The sequence below is a fragment of the Mytilus californianus genome, unplaced genomic scaffold (genome assembly GCF_021869535.1).
Source record: "Mytilus californianus isolate M0D057914Y unplaced genomic scaffold, xbMytCali1.0.p SCAF_10, whole genome shotgun sequence".
NCBI classification, from domain to species: domain Eukaryota; kingdom Metazoa; phylum Mollusca; class Bivalvia; order Mytilida; family Mytilidae; genus Mytilus; species Mytilus californianus.
Window position 1 is genome coordinate 77,229,913 of NW_026262582.1, and position 19,191 is coordinate 77,249,103.

Below are 19,191 nucleotides of genomic sequence, written 5' to 3' on the forward strand. Positions count from 1 at the left end.
GTCCGACATCATTGCTTGTGTTTCGTACTGTTAGTTCCCATGCTTATCATCAAAATAATAGCAATTGTTTTGAATTTCCACCAGAGATTGATCTGGATCTTTCATTCCTGTAATTTTCAAACAACGCTATACTTCTAAGACTGTCAAATGCTCATAAGGGTGTGAAATAAAAATAGTTGAAGTAGAGTTTCAATCATAACACCTGTGTATTCTAGTTTGTCTTGTAATAGCTTTGTAGAAAACCCTTATATCATTAATTTGCTTTACGTCAGTTCAACAACTCTCCCCAGTCGATTGTATCATCTTGCAAATTGGCGACGATGGCCATTCGTGTTCACAGTGTTTTCGCTTATATAAACAAGAGGGCTATAACTGTTAGAGCATAATAAGGTGCTACATTATAGACACTAGAGAATAATAGGGTACTGCATTATAAAGAGTAGAGAGTAGTGGGATCTTACAATATAAAGAATTGAGAATAATGAGGTGCTACATATGTACACTATAGATACCAGAGAATACTGGGGTGCAACACATGTACACTGTAGAGAATAATGGATTATTACATTATTAAGAATAGAAGACAATATAATGGTACACTAAAGAGAATAGAGATTAATAAGGTGCTTCACTACACAGAATAGAAAATAATAGAGTGGTATATTATAAAGAATAGAGTGTAATTGGATGCTACACTATAAATGATAGAGCATACTACGGTGTTACATTATAGAGAATAGAGAATAATTTGTTGCTACATTATAAAGAATAGAGAACAATGGGGTTGTACACTATAGAGAATAGAGAATAATTGGGGTGCTACATTATAAGGAATAGAGAACAATGGGGTTGTACACCATAGAGATTGAGAATAATTGGGTGCTACATTATAAGGAATAGAGAACAATGGGGTTGTACACTATAGAGAATAGAGAATAATTGGGGTGCTACATTATAAGGGATAGAGAAAAATGGGGTTGTACACTATAGAGAATAGGAAATAATGGGTGCTACATTATAAAGAATAGAGAACAATGGGGTTCTACACTATAGAGAATAGAGAATAATTGGGTGCTACATTATAAGGAATAGAGAACAATGGGGTTGTACACTATAGAGAATAGAGAATAATGGGTGCTACATTATAAAGAATAGAGAACAATGGGGTTGTACACTATAGAGAATAGAGAATAATGGGTGCTACATTATAAAGAATAGAGAACAATCGGGTTCTATATTATAGAGAATAGGGAATAATGGGTGCTACATTATAAAGAATAGAGAATTACGGAGTTGTATAATATAAAAATGAGAATAACAGGGTGCTATAGTATAAAGAATAGCGAATCATTGGTTGGTACGATAAAAAAAAACTAAGAATAATGGACCAAAAAAAATAGGAAAAGAGAAAGATGGAATGAAATATTTTAAGATACACAAATGAAGACATCCAGACATCCAGACCATTTTTTCTTGTCGTAAGATGCAACATTTGGTTCTTCTTCAATCATCATCCCATTACTAGTTGATTTACTGCTAAAGTTTTCAATAGTTTCTAGTCTTTATTGGTGTCGTGAGTTATAATTTATCTTCTCAACTATATATTGAATATTTGTGTGACATATGTTATACAAAGGTCATACAAATTCGTGGTTTTACCACTGTGTTGTTTTCAATGGATAGTACAGCAAAGATCAAATGTTTTGGCATCTTCAAGTGAGAATGACTTTTATTTCATGAATAACAACCCAACAGCATTTACAAAGGATGTTTGCATATTATTCAAGACAATCTCTTTATGATGACTACCAAGGGACATTATTCTTTTGACCTTGAGAAGATAAAAGCCAATCCTCGATTAATATTGTTAAAAAGATGTTGATGAATGTAATGCCTGAATTTCTCTTAATCTACGATTGTAATAATAAAGGTAAAAAACACAAGCGAATAGTACAAATCTCCATTTAAAGGCAATAGTCGACTGACGGTTTTGGTCTACTGACTTTGTGTACATGTACATCTTCCATCGTTCATACTTTTGGCTGTTACATCATCTGTCAATCTACTGTATGTTTTGTCAAGAACGCACAGAGTGGTCGAAATTTTAAATTTCGGTCATTTGAATTTGTTTGCAGATATCAACTAGCGGATCATAGTTTGTTCTTATAAATAATAGTTCCCTTTCTCTATAATAGCTTTCACGAGTATATCCAAAAGCCCAAACAATAGATTAACATGTCATTGAAGGGTAAAGACTCCTATGATGTGTCGACTGACAGCTTCAGCATTCTGATTTATTTGTAGATCTTGCCAAGATGATTTTGTCTGCCTTTTAAAGTTTCTCTTTGAGGTCTAAAAAATGTAAAGTTTTAATCAAAAGAAAAGTTGCAGAAAATTATTTAAAATCGATATCAAATTAAAAAAAAAACTCGTATTGAGAGTCGACTAATTATATCGGATGGTTATATATATAGGACACAAACTCACTAACATGAATGGACAATAAACAAAAGATGAAAATATTATTGAGTTGATGACATGTGATGTAGTAATTGAAATAAAACATAGCTTTATTTTCAAATTTTGTAGAAGTTAAAACCAATGTTTAGCAATATTTTGTACATGTTATAACATGTACGAGGTACTTTTGTACATGTTATAACTTGTATTTTTGCATTGTACAAATTATAACATGTACAATATTTCTGTACACATTATAACATGTACAAAATCGCAACTTGTACATGACATGTATATAACTGTGTAACTCTATTCTTAAGCTTACCAATAATGGGCTTGTAAAAAGGTCTCCCTATCTTTTAAAGGTATCAAGTTTATAGACAAAAACACAAATAAAAATCGTCAATCAAGTGCAACATTTTCTTAAGTAGTCAACAGACCATTTCGACCTTGGTAGTTAGTCGCATATCTGTTCTTGTTGATTCAAGTCCATCAAACGAATCTCTCTATTTATCATAGTTTTCACAATAATTTTCAAAACACTAGGCAGTGCAAAGAGATAAGAAATGCTGACACTGAACCAGGTGAGCTGATACATTGCAATACGCTTAGTTATATTTATCTAATATTCATTTAAATCCGTTATGATGTAAAACACTGATATAAATTGTTTTTGCATGTCATAAACCTTCCCCTTTTAAATGACAACGACATAGATGCTTTCACATCATTTCTATAGTATATAGAGGTGCGACAAATGATGTATATCTGTATCAGTTTAAACCACACTAATTTAAAATGAAGGTCGCTGCTCTTTGTTTTGTTTTTTTATTGTAGATATTCGGAATACTCTGGTTTTATCAATGAAGTGCAATTACAAATTTTGCCCGCTTAACCCTTCTTTTGTTTTCATATTTCAATAACATAAAGTTTAAAAAAGTCTTTTTCGAAAATCTCAAATAATCCTTGTTTTTATTTTTTTTTTTTTTATTGTTTTTGAAAAAAAAAATGAATGGTGCGAATGTTAAGTATACGAACATTCTAGAGAAAACCAGGTCCCGCCAAATGTTCAATGGCTTCTATCTCAAAAACAAGGACACAGATGCTTGTCTGTTTTTTTAGTTTCGTTATTTATGTACTATCAATGTATAACAATATTTTAAAAATCTTTTTATTTTAAAACGCAGTAGCGAACTTCCTTAACATGCCATTATTCAACTGACAAAAACATGATCATATCTTTGTTCTGTGTGTTCAAAGACATAGACCAGAATATTACATTACAGTAAGTAGGTGTAACATCCAAATTCACTTTGTTTATGAGACTAAGATACTAGATTTAAAATGCTTTTCGTTTTTGTAAAGACAAAAATGCTTTGTTCCTTCTTTTCTTGTATAATAACAAGTACGCTCACTGCATGTAACGTGATTAAAGGATATGAGCTAAACTGTGTTCAAATTATTTCTATTAACAAAAGCAGTTTGAAATTTCGTAATTAAGGGAGAAATTCGCAAACAATCTGGCATGTTCAACGTATTGTATTATTTTAAGTATATATATTATACAATTATAACCTTTGTAGGAGGTCGATACAAGGATATATAGACCTGAAAGAAGTATATTGACTGAGGACGAAGTCCGAGGTCGATATACTTCTTTGGGTCGATATATCCTGTATTGACCTCATAAATAGGCTATAATTGTTATATTATTAATTTCCGACCATATTTGTATCAAAATCGTCATTTGATTTTGTTGTAATTTTATAGATATCATATTGTCTCCTAGACAATAACAACAGATAAGTTGTTATTTCATTTACTTTTTTGATATTTTTTTTTACATGTTATGTACAAATGATGTATTTGAAGATTTTTTTTCTTCAAATAACCGATCATAGATATTTTTTTATAAATCTTTTAACAATATCATGAAATTCATTACATGACGTCACAAAGTATATCGGTTTTTAGATATTCTAAAAATAACCGTGCAATATGCTTTTTGCTATCCGCCGTTTTCTCTCTACCTTCGAAAATAGAGTTTAACATGTGACTATCCCTGAACGAATCAAATTAGTTAAAATATACGAATTAATAATATATACATATATGAAAAAAAAAAAAAAAAAATATTAAAAAATAAAAGAAACAAACAAGAAAAAAAAAAAAACAGTTAAAAGAAACAAAAAGTGATTTCTGATCATAAAGGACACAGACAAAAATAGCGGGAATTCAATTTGATAAAAAAAAAAAAAAAAATAAATTATTACTTTCAGCTTACCAAAATGATTATAAATGTGTCATTATAAAATTATATTTATCCAGAAAGAAATATATTATAGAACAGTAATTTTTATCACAGTGTTGATTGCAGCCAGTCTATTTTTGACATGTTTACCTATTATGTCTGTTTGTTTTGTTTACACATTGTTTTAATTATAATGGAATTGAAGGCGAATGTCGTACAACTGAGAGGTTTAGCTAAATATATAGTCAAGTTTAATCCTCCATTTTCTACATAATGAAAATTTATGTACCAAGTTAGGAATATGACAGTTGTCTTAACATTCGTTTGATGTGTTTGAGCTTCTAATTTTTCAATTTGATAAGGTATATTTTCTGTACTTTTCATTTATTGCGAGGTATATATGATCGCTTGATTGATTGATAGATTGTTGGTATTAAACTCTTCTTTTAGAACCATTGACTATGCCGTGAAGCCAGTTTGTATTGACGCGGAAACCAGAGTGTTCGCACGGAACCGCTTGTTTTGGCCACAATCAAGAATGTTTTTTTTATTTTTAATTTGCAAAACGCTTTGTTGATTTTAACCTGAACGCAATTTTTCTCTGCTAGATTATAAATGTTGATACAAAAAAAAAATCATATTTGTTTTGCAAAAATTAAGAAGTAATTCAATTCAAGTAACCTCGTCTTTATTTCTGATGTGTGTTGCTTGAAACTAAATACGATATCTTGTATGGCAGCATATGGTACGGCTCCTACTATATAATTTGAAAAGGAAAATAAAAAAGTCATATATTAGCGTGTTTGATCAATAAGAATGAATACCTGAATGTGTTAAAAAGGAATGGAAGAAATGATTAATTGATGTTTGCTGAACGTCCAGGGATAAATGTATTATGGATGTGCAGGATAAGAATAAATTAAGAATACATGAAATATATCAAAAGGAATAAAGGTAAGGTAATTTCAATTTTCAATCTTCCTTTTATGAACTTGTCATGTGACACAATAGCCCTCAAAGATTGGTCGTGTGTTATATTTGTTTCCTTTTTTTTATTTATACAGTTTTCGTAAATAGTTATAGCAATCATATGTTTTGGACTCAATTATATATGTTTATAATACATGACTATACGTGAAGCAAAAACACCTATCCCATACCGCCCCATTTAAATAAAACATTTTCAGAACTACTGAACTACATCGATATTCGTCAGACAATAATGTTGATGCAGACAAAGAACACACTAACATTTCGTAGTTTCGAAATATACATGTATATGATTAAACATATCTTTTGAAGCACAAATCAAAGGAATACAAGCTACTTGAAGTTTGATCGGGTAAGTTACCTTACACAGTTTCGCCTCGGTTGACAATGTTCTTTCTATGACTTTAGGTATATAAAAACGTTCTATGATTTCATTTACATAACAGCATTCTATAACTTGAAGTAAATAACGACGTTCTATATATAAAGTGTCCTATATATACCAAAGTTCAATGATTTCAAGTTGATAACAGCGTTTAGTGAATTCATGTACATAACAACATTACAGTCATTAAGAGAAGGTAAAATAAGTGTAGCAAGATTTATTTTTGTTTGACAGTCAATGAAAATTGCTACATTGCACATGTTACATGGCCGAGAAAAAAACTCGAACAAAACCATCCATTTTTGGGGTTACTGTCATCCTGAGTAAACAGAAAATGGAAGGTCGTTCATTTTTGCGTGTCTTATAATTCGAGAAATCACAAGAAATGTCTTGGTTAGAATGATAGCAAATTACGGAGTAAGCTCCCCTTTATTGGTATGTTTTAGTGCACTTCAATCGTTTTATATCGTGAAATACCACAACTTGAAAACGAATGTTATATTTGTGCATTACTACACATTTTGAACTGAAGTTTATGTAAGTTTAGTGAGTTTTTGTTTGTCATGTTTTCACCACTCTGGGGAGCAGATTGGAACTTGAGATTCAAAATAATTCTCTGGCGTAAGAGATTGGACAATAAAATACTTCTCTAAGACATGTGCAAGAGCTTCCTTAGTATGCGTGTTGTTTAATGGTCTGCGAAAGGCTCTGTTATTGCTAGTTTGGTATAATTAAACATACGTGACCATTGTAAGCCTTGCATATCCAAGATTGTCACCCCTTATATTTTTGTTCAACTCGGGATCCGTCGTCAGAGAAATAATCTTTTACGATTGATAATTCTGATATTCACCCTTTCTTCGATCCATATTTGTATATACTCAAAGAAAAATAACAACAACTTCAACATCCAACTTTTTGAGATTTTATATTTCACTAAATACATATTTGTATGCATACCCAATGAAAGTGTGTTGACCCAGTTCGAAGTCAAAATTATTTAATGGGTCGATAAGAATATGTATTGACTGAAAGGAAAAGGATTCGATTGTTTCATTTTAATATCATATTATGAAAAAGTTGTAACTCGATTTTCTTATACCTTATCTGGTGGACTATTAGTCCCCGAGGATATCATCAGCTCAGTAGTACTGACATAATTTATAGCAAACTTTTCTAAAAGTCTCTGTTTATTTATTTTGAAATTATAAATAATTATATAAGGTTTCAACTCCCTCAGGCAAAGTTGACCTTAAATGGATATGGCAATTTTTTAGGTATTTTTCTGTCATATAGATCTTCAACAATTTCGGTTCTTATACATTTTCGGCTTTGAAATATTCGACTTTTTGCGTTCCTGATGAAGGTAAATCCAGGAAAGTGATTCGGACGCATGAACGTATTTAACGTTTTGTTTTCATATTTTATCTAAATATTCCGTATCATCTTCACAAATAATACACCATGGTCTTGACGTGTCGGAACCGACGTTGTTTAGCATCTTTTATTCGTGTTATAGTGTTCGTTTAATTGTCTTTGTATATTTCTAACCTTTACTGTTTAGACCACTTATAGTAATATCCTTTTGGCGTGGCTCGGTATTTATACATCCTACCATTGTGTTATTGTACTATGGCCATTTTTTTATAGTCTTGTCTTTCATTTTTGATTATGTGCTTTGTCTACAGAGTGTCTACATTTCATCTTGATTTTCTTTGTTGAGATAGTTGTTTGGTTTTATAATGATTAAGATTATTACACACTGTTGACTGCAGTACCCACATTTTTATCTATTACATGTATTATGTTTGTTTGTTTTGTTTACACATTGTTGTCAATATGATTGAATGTTATGCGACTGACATACAGGTTACAGGATTAGCTAGCTATAAAACCAGGTTTAATTTACCATTTTCTACATAAGGATTTGTTTGTACCAAGTCAGGAATATGGCAATTGTTTTTCATTCGTTTGATGTGTTTAGCTTTTGATTTTGCCATTTTTTAGAGTATTTTACCGTTTAGAATTATCCTAGGAGTTCGGTATTATTGTTATTTTACTTTTTACATGTTTAAGGTGTTTAAATTATTTTAAAATTCATGACTACACAGTGTGTGTTTTTCTTTATACGTTTTCACGTTTATTATGTTCGACGAATTAGTGGTATAACTGTTTTCTGATTATTTCTTGTTGAATTCATCATGAACTATCCTTGTTTAAATATTTCGGAAATTTCCAAACACACAATTCCTGACAATAAAAATTGATACATCTTATATGTTTTGAGTCTTTAGCACAACAACAAAAAAATCATTTATGACTTACAGAATCAGAATATACGTATCTGATATTACTACAACAGTTTGGATGCATAATGCTGTGCTTCGGGCCGTTTCTAGTAAATTGGAAAGTTGTAACACTAACAGTGTTGCTTATGAATTACTTAATCGGTATTCTTACCTTATACTTTCTACAAATGCAATTCTCTTTGCCATTTAAATCTAAAAAAAGTATTTTAATTGAGTGTAAAATAATGAACATTACGAGATGTACAATGAATCAAATGACAAAAGAAAAATAATGGGGATCAAGTACACTTGTGACGTCTAGACTAAGATATGTATGGATTATGTAAATCAAGTTTGCATTTATCTATTTATTATACCACTTTTCATGCTGAAGAGTTACATTGAACACACATATGTTTTTGTAGATCAGATCAACATGAATTGCAAGGTGATGTTTTTGTCTGAATTGGTGATTTTGTTCTGCCTTATTGGTCAAGGTCAGTAATGGAAACGTTTTTAAAACAAATATAACTAGTTCAATTTAACGATTTAAACACACAAAAATAGCTACAAAAAACAACAAAAAAAAACCCAGCCCAAACAGATATACAATTGAATTACAAATAACCGAGACTTCTTTTTATTTTGTGTTTCATAAAAAGTGAATACGAAATTTTCTAGTTTACGCAAAAAATAAAACTAGTTATACAGTGTGTATATTATTTACTGGATAAGTTTATTTGTTTATTTAGATACAGTTTAATTTATTTATTACTTTGTTCCTTTATCTAGTTGTTTCTCTACTTTTAATACGTGTTGTGCTTGCAAACGTATTTTTTTTTAAAATATTCTGACATTTTTCATTTATTAAATAATTACTTGAGGTAGTATGGGGGTATAATCGACCACTGATCGAAAATTTTTAAACTTTGCCAAAATGTAGTATATATTGTGATTTTTTCCTCAACATAAAGATAATACATTGGGTCATCTAGTTGTTTTCAAACTACATATTGTGAAACAAACGATATATAGTGTATGAATCATACAGAGATAAAGTAGCATTGCATGAATACAAAGTTAAAATAGCTCTCATAAATTTCGTAATACTGAAAGAAAAATATGGGTTCACCGTAAGTTCGTTTTTTTTTTCTGCTATCAAATACAATTAAACAATATTCTGTATGTTCCTCTATAAATTATAAAATGTATATGAGTTACCCCTAAAAAATATGTTAGGTAAAAACATGAAATAAATCAACAATATTTTACCTTTGTGTACATTTGTCTTTCATTTCCTTTTTCAAATGCCCGTGGTTATTTTGTTGGTAGTTTGACAGCATATCTTTATTTAATCTTTAATTTTTGGGATATATGTCTACATAGGTCAAGGAGCAATTATAATTGTAATTCGATAGGTCACATTCGGTGCAAAAAGGACGGAATTGTAGTTACGACAATTGTAATATATACCTCGTCATATACGACGAATACATTACCATTGTTGTGACTACAATTCCGTTCTTTTTTCGCGTATTGTAAAGTCAATCAACTCATGAAGGCGTCTTTTAAAATTTCGAAAGGATGATTTCAACTTCAGCACTTGGAACTCTTGGTTTAATACCTTCCTAGTGAGCAACAACCCTCTATCATGAAAGGAAATGGAAGCCCCCCCCCCCCCCCCCCCTGACATATTGTATCAACTGGGACGTTATACTCCATATGCAGAAGCTGCTAAAAAGTTGTTACATAGAAAAGGAAAGTTCAGAATTGGGAAGCTGCAATGATCTCTTTTGTCGTAAAGTGTGCTTTCAACCGACCATCATTGTTAATATCAAGATGTTTGTCAAGATATGAGACAAACTTAACTGTATCTGTTGTATCCTTTTATGTGTACATGATCCGATTATGGGTAATGCACAACAATTAAGATTTACAGCAAAAGGCAAAGCAGTAAATTTTATTTCTCTTTAGACATCTGCAACTTTCATTATTATGATGCATGTTTAGAAACAGCTATAACTATGTTCAGGCTATTAGATTTAAAAAAAAAATAAATTAAATTAGGTAAATCAAATAGTGTTAGATACAGTGTCAATTAAACATCAGCCAAGCGATAAATATTCATGCAAAAGATACAAAATTACGTGCGTTTGGCATAGAAATATTTACTTTGTTCACTTTGTCATTTTCTCTTTTGTTTTCAATTGTATGTTTAAATGTTCTGATAACGGTTAGTGCACAGCTTCTAAGATTTGCAGCAAATATGAAAGCAGTTAACTTCTCAAGTCAATACTCGTCTGTTTTAATTAAACGAAAGACATATCACAATGACATAATTGACCGATGCATACATATCCCACGTATGTGAACTCGTAAAAAATATACCCTAATCGAAGAGTGCGCCTGCATATCATATAGCAAATTGAGACGGGGAACATTATAATTGAGTACAAAACAAACAAATCAGTTCACAGTTTTGAGGGAAAAAATAGGTTATGCTGTTATGAAGCTACTAATGATTGAAAAGTTATTAATTTAAAAGTAAAAATTGACAATAATGTATTCAATCCCTTTTAATTCACATTCCAGGTCTACAATTCAAGCTTATCGTTTCAACTTATGGTAAGATTAAAGAAGTAAACTTGCAGACTAGGGCCGTCACACATCTTTTGACCGATCTGGGAAGTGAAATTAATTCTATGGATTATGATTATGAAAATGAATACATTTATTTTCCAAGATACAGTAAAAACGACATTTTAAGGTATGTCCAACTATTTTCAATTACATTTTAAAATCCGTATTATGCATTTATAAGTATATTAATATGTTTGAGTGATTTTTTTTTATTAATGTTCACCTTTCATTTAACATGTATATTTATGTTGTTCAAGACATTTTTCCTCTCTCAAATGCATACCAACAGCTATTAAACCTCAGTATGTAATGAGAACGACTGTTATGGTTTTAGACTGACAAGAATTAATATAGTGCATTATTTAATGTCCCCCAAAATAAACTTTGATATAAAAGCAGTTCAGTTGCTGTCCGTATACTCAAAGTCACAGTATGGCACCTCTCTGCAAGTTCCAAATTGTACCTAGCACCTTTTAAATTATATATGTGTGCTAGATGTCGATAAACAAACACATATATGTAAAGAAACTTTAAATATTGACGCTTTCAAGGCGTATACCTTTTTGTAAATTTTCGTTATTTAAATGAGGGTAGGTTGGTTGTGGTTATATACAAGTAACCAAGTCTAAAAATATATGTTTGCGTTGCTTATTACTCCAGTAATCCTTTAAAGGACAAAAACATAGGCGGAAGATATAGTAAACTCTCTAGTCGATGACAACCTGATAACCCCGTAGCAACATAAAATAAACTACCAAAGACAAAAATAGTATACATATCAAAACACAAATAACTATAGACTGAGGAACACGAACCTCAACAAAATGGAGATGACCATATGTGCTCCGAAAGAGTAATCAGACTCTGCCAAACATTTGACACCCGTTGTGTGTATCCTATAAAATATGCTCGTAAGATATGTTAAGTGATTAAGCATCACACAACAGCGGATTTGTAATTTGGTAAGAAATTACCAAATGTATAAGACATCAGGAATGTTCATAAGCCCCGAAACTGAATCAAAATTTCGAAATTGAAATACGTTTTCATGACAAAGATAGACAATATAGAATTAACAAGATATGATATGATTGCCAATAAGACAATTCTCCAACAGATGCCAAATGACATAGAAGTTAACGACTGTAGGTCACCATATAGCCTTCAACAATTAGCAAATCATATATCGCGTATAGCACGCTATAAAAGGATCCGAAATGACAAATATAAAACAATCAAAACAAGAAATCTAACGGCCTGGTTTATGAACAAAACAATAAACGAAAAACAAATATAACATACAGCAACAAACAAATTCTCCGAAAAAACAGTCTCTTGATTTGTGATAGACACCAACAAAGCGTGCTTTAAAATGTTTGCTGGCCCTTAACCCTCCCGTACACTGGTACAGTGTTGTGACAATACAACATATGAACAAACTATACAAATCAGTTGAAAATGGCTTAACTCACCAGATCGATAGAAAGCACATAAAAACCTTAACAAAAACACAAAAGACACAAAGTAGTACTCGCAGTTACTAAAACTAGTTCAACAGCAATATCAACTAATAAAATAACTTGTGTCTAAGACTAAACTATCAATCGGCATATATACAACATCAAATACATTTAGTGTAAAGACGTCATCAACTTTTAAACAAAAAAATGGCCTTGTACAATGCCAAAATATAGGCATCGATAGATTGTAAAACAGTGAATGTACATACGTGTATAACAATGATATTTAGTTCGGTTTGGCTCAGTAAACAATATCCCAGTGAACATTATAATGTGCTATCTTGTTTGTATTACAGCCTAATTTCCAAACCAATTTTTTTTTTTTATCTTTTAGTAATGTGTGGTAACGAAATCCTTCAATCACTAATTTACTAGTAATACACAAATTACGTTTATAAGAATCTAAACCCTCACTACAGACACGGGCATAGCGAACAAGTTGGTATATATACACCGTAACATGGTGCAAAAGGAATATCACCATTAAATAAAAAGGAAAATTTATAAATAGGAAACGAAAAATAGTCCTTTGTGAAGTAAAAAAGTGATGAGTTTCCCGTTTAGACCTGACATATCTAAATCTAGGAAAAGACGGCTATTACAATCTATTTTTGATATGTTTAAAGTGAATTCATCTTTTGTAAATTTCAGTAGTATATTAAGAAAATTCTTGCTTATCTAACGAAAAAATATGATCAAGTTACCTGTGATTGTTAACAGTACTGGAACAATATAAAAATAAGGAGATGTGGTATGATTGCAAATGAAACAACTATCCACCAAAGTTCAAATGAAGTGGTTGTAAGCAATTATAGGCAACCGTACGGCCTTCAACAATGAGAAAAACCAATACCATGTGGTCGGCTATAGAAACTGCAATGAAAAATATGAAACAATATTTCAGCTTTTTTTATTAGAGAAAACGGCTTTTTATGAGTTCCATCCGATGAATTTGCAATCAAATTATCCAACGACAATTTAACTGAATAGGAACACTTTTGTTTGATAAGGTTGTGTGGAAGTGTAGTGTTAAGAGTTGAAAAGTAAAACCTGTCAACCGAATTCAAACAACCATCAAAAGTACGTTATTTATCTAAACTACCAACATAATGTTTTACGAATAAAAAAAAATTCATTTCACTACTTCCATATAATTTAATACAAACTTCAATGATAATGTTAAGGGACTAGTTAAACATTTTAAAGGCAATAAAAGATAAGTTGTAGTACACTTATTGAAAGCCGTGATAAAACTATATTTTACGGATTGTTTGTGTTGTTCAGGTAACTAATACATAGTAGGGACTTTAAAATGGTCAGATGGGATGTTGTGATGATATGATTGTTTACTCTATGACTCTCTGTGCAGCTCAAATATCTATCTCTACAAGTAATTAGAGGTTTAGACCAAGGTTATTCCACCATTTTCTACATAAAAAATGCCTATATCAAGTCAGGAATATGACAGATGTTTTTCATTTATTTGTTGTGTGAGCTTTTGATTTTGCAATTTCATAAGAGATTTTCCGTTTTAAATTTTCCTTGCAGTTTGGTATTTTTGTTATTTTTCTTTTCATCTCAAGGTAGAAGAATTTAGAATTATTTCTTAAGACCTTCCTTTTACATGTATACGGTATACCACCACGACTTTCCTGGCTTCTTTGTCGGCCGATACGAACACAAACCGCTTCGCATGTACTTGAATTTGAAGTTTGTCGTATTCTAGAAATAAGCGTTTTATATACCCTTTTACCAGGAAGAAATGACCTTACCCCTATTTGGCAAAACTATGAACATTTTGGATCCACTATGCTCTTCAGCTTCGTAATTTGTTTTGCCTTTTTAACTTTGTTTGATTCGAGGGTTACTGACGAGTCTTTTGTAGACGAAACGCGTATCTGGCGGATATAATTTTAGTCCTGGTATCTATGATGAACATATTTATCTATTTATTTTTAAATTTATTTCAACATGTTAAATTCAAATATCCACAATATTCATACATTTATCTAAATTACAAAAATTATTAAAATACAATGAAAGAGCGCTTACGTTCTACAAATTTACTTCAGCAAAACTTTTTTTTCTTCCCTCATGAGGAAACTGCAGCTTCTGTGACATCGTGGCAGCATCGCCTAGACTGTATTCAGCCACTAAACCACTCGATCAGCTATATTAAAACATAGCTTTTGTTAATCGAGTAATGGTTTTTTTCTGTCGGCGATCTATAGGGTTGTTATATATAAATATATATATAAACACGTTTAGCGCATTTTCGGCTTTGAAATTACAATTCATTTGTTCTAGTTGAAAGGAATGTATTCCTTCATATTAGATACATACGAATAATAAGTTACATGAGTTGATGATAACAATTTGTTTTGTACTTTTCTTTTATCAGATTTCATTATCCATCAAACTATACGTACCAGACAGAAAATGTCACAATGGCAAATAACCCTATAGGTATAGCAATTGACCCGGTATACCACCATGTGTATTGGATAGAACGATATACGGGAAAGCTTTATCAGAGTAATATGGATGGGTCAAATCAATTGTTAATATTACAGGATGATCCAATGTTTGCTTTAACATTAGATGTTACTAACAGGTGTGTCTATGTCTATCCAATATATCAAAAATTATGATTTAAACAATGAAAAAAAAAACCCAAATACTGCTACATTGTTCACACATCTCTCGGCCATGAAAGTGAACGTATAGTTTTGATTTTTTTTGAAACAACAAAACTAGGCTTATTGTGTCATCATCGTAAAAACCATACATTTTGTATCCATGTTTGACTCATCATTTGAAAATAATAGTTAAAATAGAAATGTGGTTTCTTAAAATTGCTGTCAACATTGATTTTCTTTTTAACATGATGATACATTTTTGTTATCTAGACAAGGATAAAAGTCCAAACAAACCGCGTTGTATGTTAATTATGTTACTGCTTGTACATTTGTGTCGTTTCTCTCTTTGACACAACACAAAGTATGCTCTGTGACTCGTACATGTTTGCAAAGACTTTTTTACATCTCGAAGTTTGTTTTCTAAAAAAAGAGCACCTCGAACGAATAACAATGCGTTGAAATGTGAAATATTAAAGGAAATATCCTCCTCAAAACGATACGGCAATGCTAAAACATCGGGCAATGCAAATGAGAAAGAAAAATCAAAAGCCGAACAGATACTACATGTATGTTATCTTCTGTGTATATAGAAAAACCCAAATGTATGAACTTAATTTGGATTTGGATCGAAAAATCAAATATATATGCATTTTAAAAATGAAGTGCTACACATAGATTTGCACCTCGTATGAAAATATTTAACTAATTTGAACATTTATATAATAGGTGGGTGTATTACAGTATAATTGACACCGCAAACCACGCAATAAGGCGAGCTAGATTGAATGGGACTGAAATACAGACTTTTACAGATATTCATACACAAACAGTATCTGGTTTGAGCATAGGTATGCTACCCGATCATAACTTAAATGACCATAGCACAATAACATCATTGCGGGATGTAGAAAAACCGAACCGCGCCAAAAGTATATAACCAAAAATGGACTAAGCAGTAATGGTTAAAAATGTACAAAGAACATTACAGTTCACAACGTCAGTACCTAGAATCTATACTTCAAGACCGTTATGTATTATTTGTGAAGTTGATACGGAAAATTCATCAACAAGGTCTTGGTATCTTTCATTTTTTTTTTTAGAAAAAGGACGAGAGGTTTTTTTAACATAACCCTGGTTGATCAACTTTCTGCTCAGACACGGGTAACGTTTCATTAAGTCTGAGTAGCAGCTACAAGCTCTTGAATGAGTTGGGAAATGTTTATCCCGTATGCAGGTTAGATTGATATATTGCTGTTAGGGTGCGGGAAATTCCTAATTTCAAAACTAAAATCGTATCTTTTGTCATAGATTCTGGTACTGAGAAGACTGTTTGGGTCAAATTACAGGTATAAGTCTAAAATTAAGGCTGAGAAAGCCGTGTCTGTTGTTAAGTGAATGTCTAGTTCTGAAGGATATATTATTAGAACCCAATAAAATAAACTTAATACACAAATATTACGAAATAAAAAAGCGGAATTATAATTTGATCAGTTTAATGCATACGCTATTGTCTACCTTTCCTGTTGAGTTAAAGCCGGGAGTTATATACATCTGCAGTAAAGTTTAGAATAGTTAGGTTCTAACACTTTCTGTTATTGAATGCAGAAGTTTTGTGTACGTTACACTATTAATTATGACATGTTAAGTCACAAGACTATTGTTAACATTAAGCCAACTCTATCTGAGAGCATGGAACACAAACCATAATAGATGGCGTCTTTGAGATCATCAACATATATTATTACAACTATTACATGCACAGAAAAATTATTAACTTTTAATTTATAAACATAGACAATGTTACCAGTTTAACATTTTTTGTAAATGCATGGAATAAATTATCAATAAAACAATCTTCATATTAGATTCCAACGAAGGGCACATTTATTGGATGGAGTATATAACTGGGGATTTGATGTCTTCAAATATTAATGGAACTGCCGTAACACAAGTTTTCATGACGAGTACAACCAATACAAACAGAGGCATTCATGCATATAATAGCATAATATACTGTTCAAATGGCAATCAAGTACAAAAGGTCACAGTTTCATCAGTAGTTACATCGAATGTCATATACACAGACAAAGAACAAATTTATGGTGTATTTATTTACAATGAAAACTGTAAGTATGTTAACCGGCATCATCTTTTCTTGAAAACAAATATATATTTTTTAACACAACGGATTGCTATTTAGTTGTATCATTGATACTTTCCATTTGCTTGGAAATACTTGACACTTTGAACTTGGAACTTACAGATGCAATGTATTCTGCAATAAGAATATTCTTATATAAAGATAGTATTAAATAGATTAAGATATACGTTTCCTATTTTCATGATATTAAAAATGCAAACCCGCAGTTGTCTTTAAATATTTCATTATTTAATTTGTCAAACGTTTTGATATATTGTTGTCTCAACACATTTATATTAATTTCTGTATCTATGTTTTTTTAATATGTTAGAGCAGCTTTATGCCTCCGCTTCCACGCATATGATTATAACCAAAAACTAGATAATGCTTTGACATATTTATGAATAATTTAATTTGCTTCAATTACAACTAATCCTGTATATAGAATTGAAGAATCACGTTTGGCGATGCGTGATACTAGTATTGAATATTGCAGTTCTTATAATATCAAATCAATAAATACAAATATCACCCACCCTAAATAGTTTCTTGATGTTATTGTATTATTCCCTCGTCAGATTTTCAGTTCATAAATGTCAGCGAAATTTGTTTATGGGAACAAAATGACATCAGTAGCCGATACATAATTGATACATCTGTGTAAATATTCATTTACATTAAAAAATAACCTATTTCTATTTATTTATTTTGCATTTATGTTAAAATTGTTTTTAGTTTTGCAAGTATTTTATTCTCCTGTTTGCTTTGAAGATATGTTTAGTTTTAATTTAGATATCTAGGGACATAACATATAGTTTGACTCCAGTGACAGACATTTAAGAGTGAGATTTTTTTTATCGGTCGTCCCACTGTATATATTACTCTGCTCAGCTCATAATACAATTGCATATCACCACTTTGTGACGTCAAATACGTTGACCCGGCCTTAATAACTTTGACCCGGACATTTCAGCGACGTCACAATATATGAACCAACGTTGATAAGTTTGACCCGAACTTATCAAGTGATCTTCAGTTTTGCTGGCGAATCAAAGAAAACACTTGTTTCTATTATGCAAAATATGCAAATACAACCCGATAAATCGATTATTTGGATGTCTGAACCTTGATATTATCAGATTATTATATGGCATTTTTTATATCAGATGTATTATCAGCCCAAGGTTCATTATCAGCCCAAGAGCCAAAGGCTGATAATGTATCATTCGGTATTCACGGGGTTGCAGTTGCTACTCTGATGTTGACCGAGGGCTGATAAAATATCTGATATTAAAAATGAAATATCATGATCTTTTTATCATATGCTTCAGCAATAGAGAAAAAAAAAACAGTTTAATATATTGATCGTGTTAAGTCGTTCTCAAGTAGAAGTTCAAAAAGTGAAAAGTTTACGGATGTCGGACGCCAAATGTTATACATCCGATATGAAATCTTTCTATCATATGCCACAACAGAGGAGAAAAACAACAGTATATTATATGTTTATATTGACGATAACAACAAAAATTCAATAAAACATAATGAAAACTGTTCGTTGTGCTCACTCGACAAAAAGTTTCATATTGTGACTCGCAGCTTATATTCTACGATATCAATATGCAGACAACCTGATAATCGGTACATATCAATTGATTAAGATGGAAATGCCCATTTTTCAAATTTTTTACTGTTTGATAACTTTGTCAAAGCTAGTACTGCATTCAGGAATTGCTAACATGTAACTATGCACTTTAAGGGAACAATGAAATAAATCGTGACCCTATAATGCAATGTGCGCATGCACATTTAATAGCAAATATAAATTGATGTAGTTCACATTTGTTTTTCGAATAAAGAATGTACATATGTTAATAATGA

The 19,191-nt window shown here is 31.1% G+C and overlaps 1 long non-coding RNA gene across 1 annotated transcript; it reads left to right on the forward strand.

Annotated features, from left to right (window-relative positions):
* The first annotated feature begins 8,789 nt into the window (after positions 1-8,789).
* Positions 8,790-15,143, forward strand: LOC127718625 (uncharacterized). The gene is made up of 3 exons (XR_007989942.1): positions 8,790-8,871; positions 10,967-11,141; positions 14,936-15,143. It is a non-coding gene; the product is annotated as an uncharacterized LOC127718625 (long non-coding RNA).
* The last annotated feature ends 4,048 nt before the right edge of the window (positions 15,144-19,191 follow it).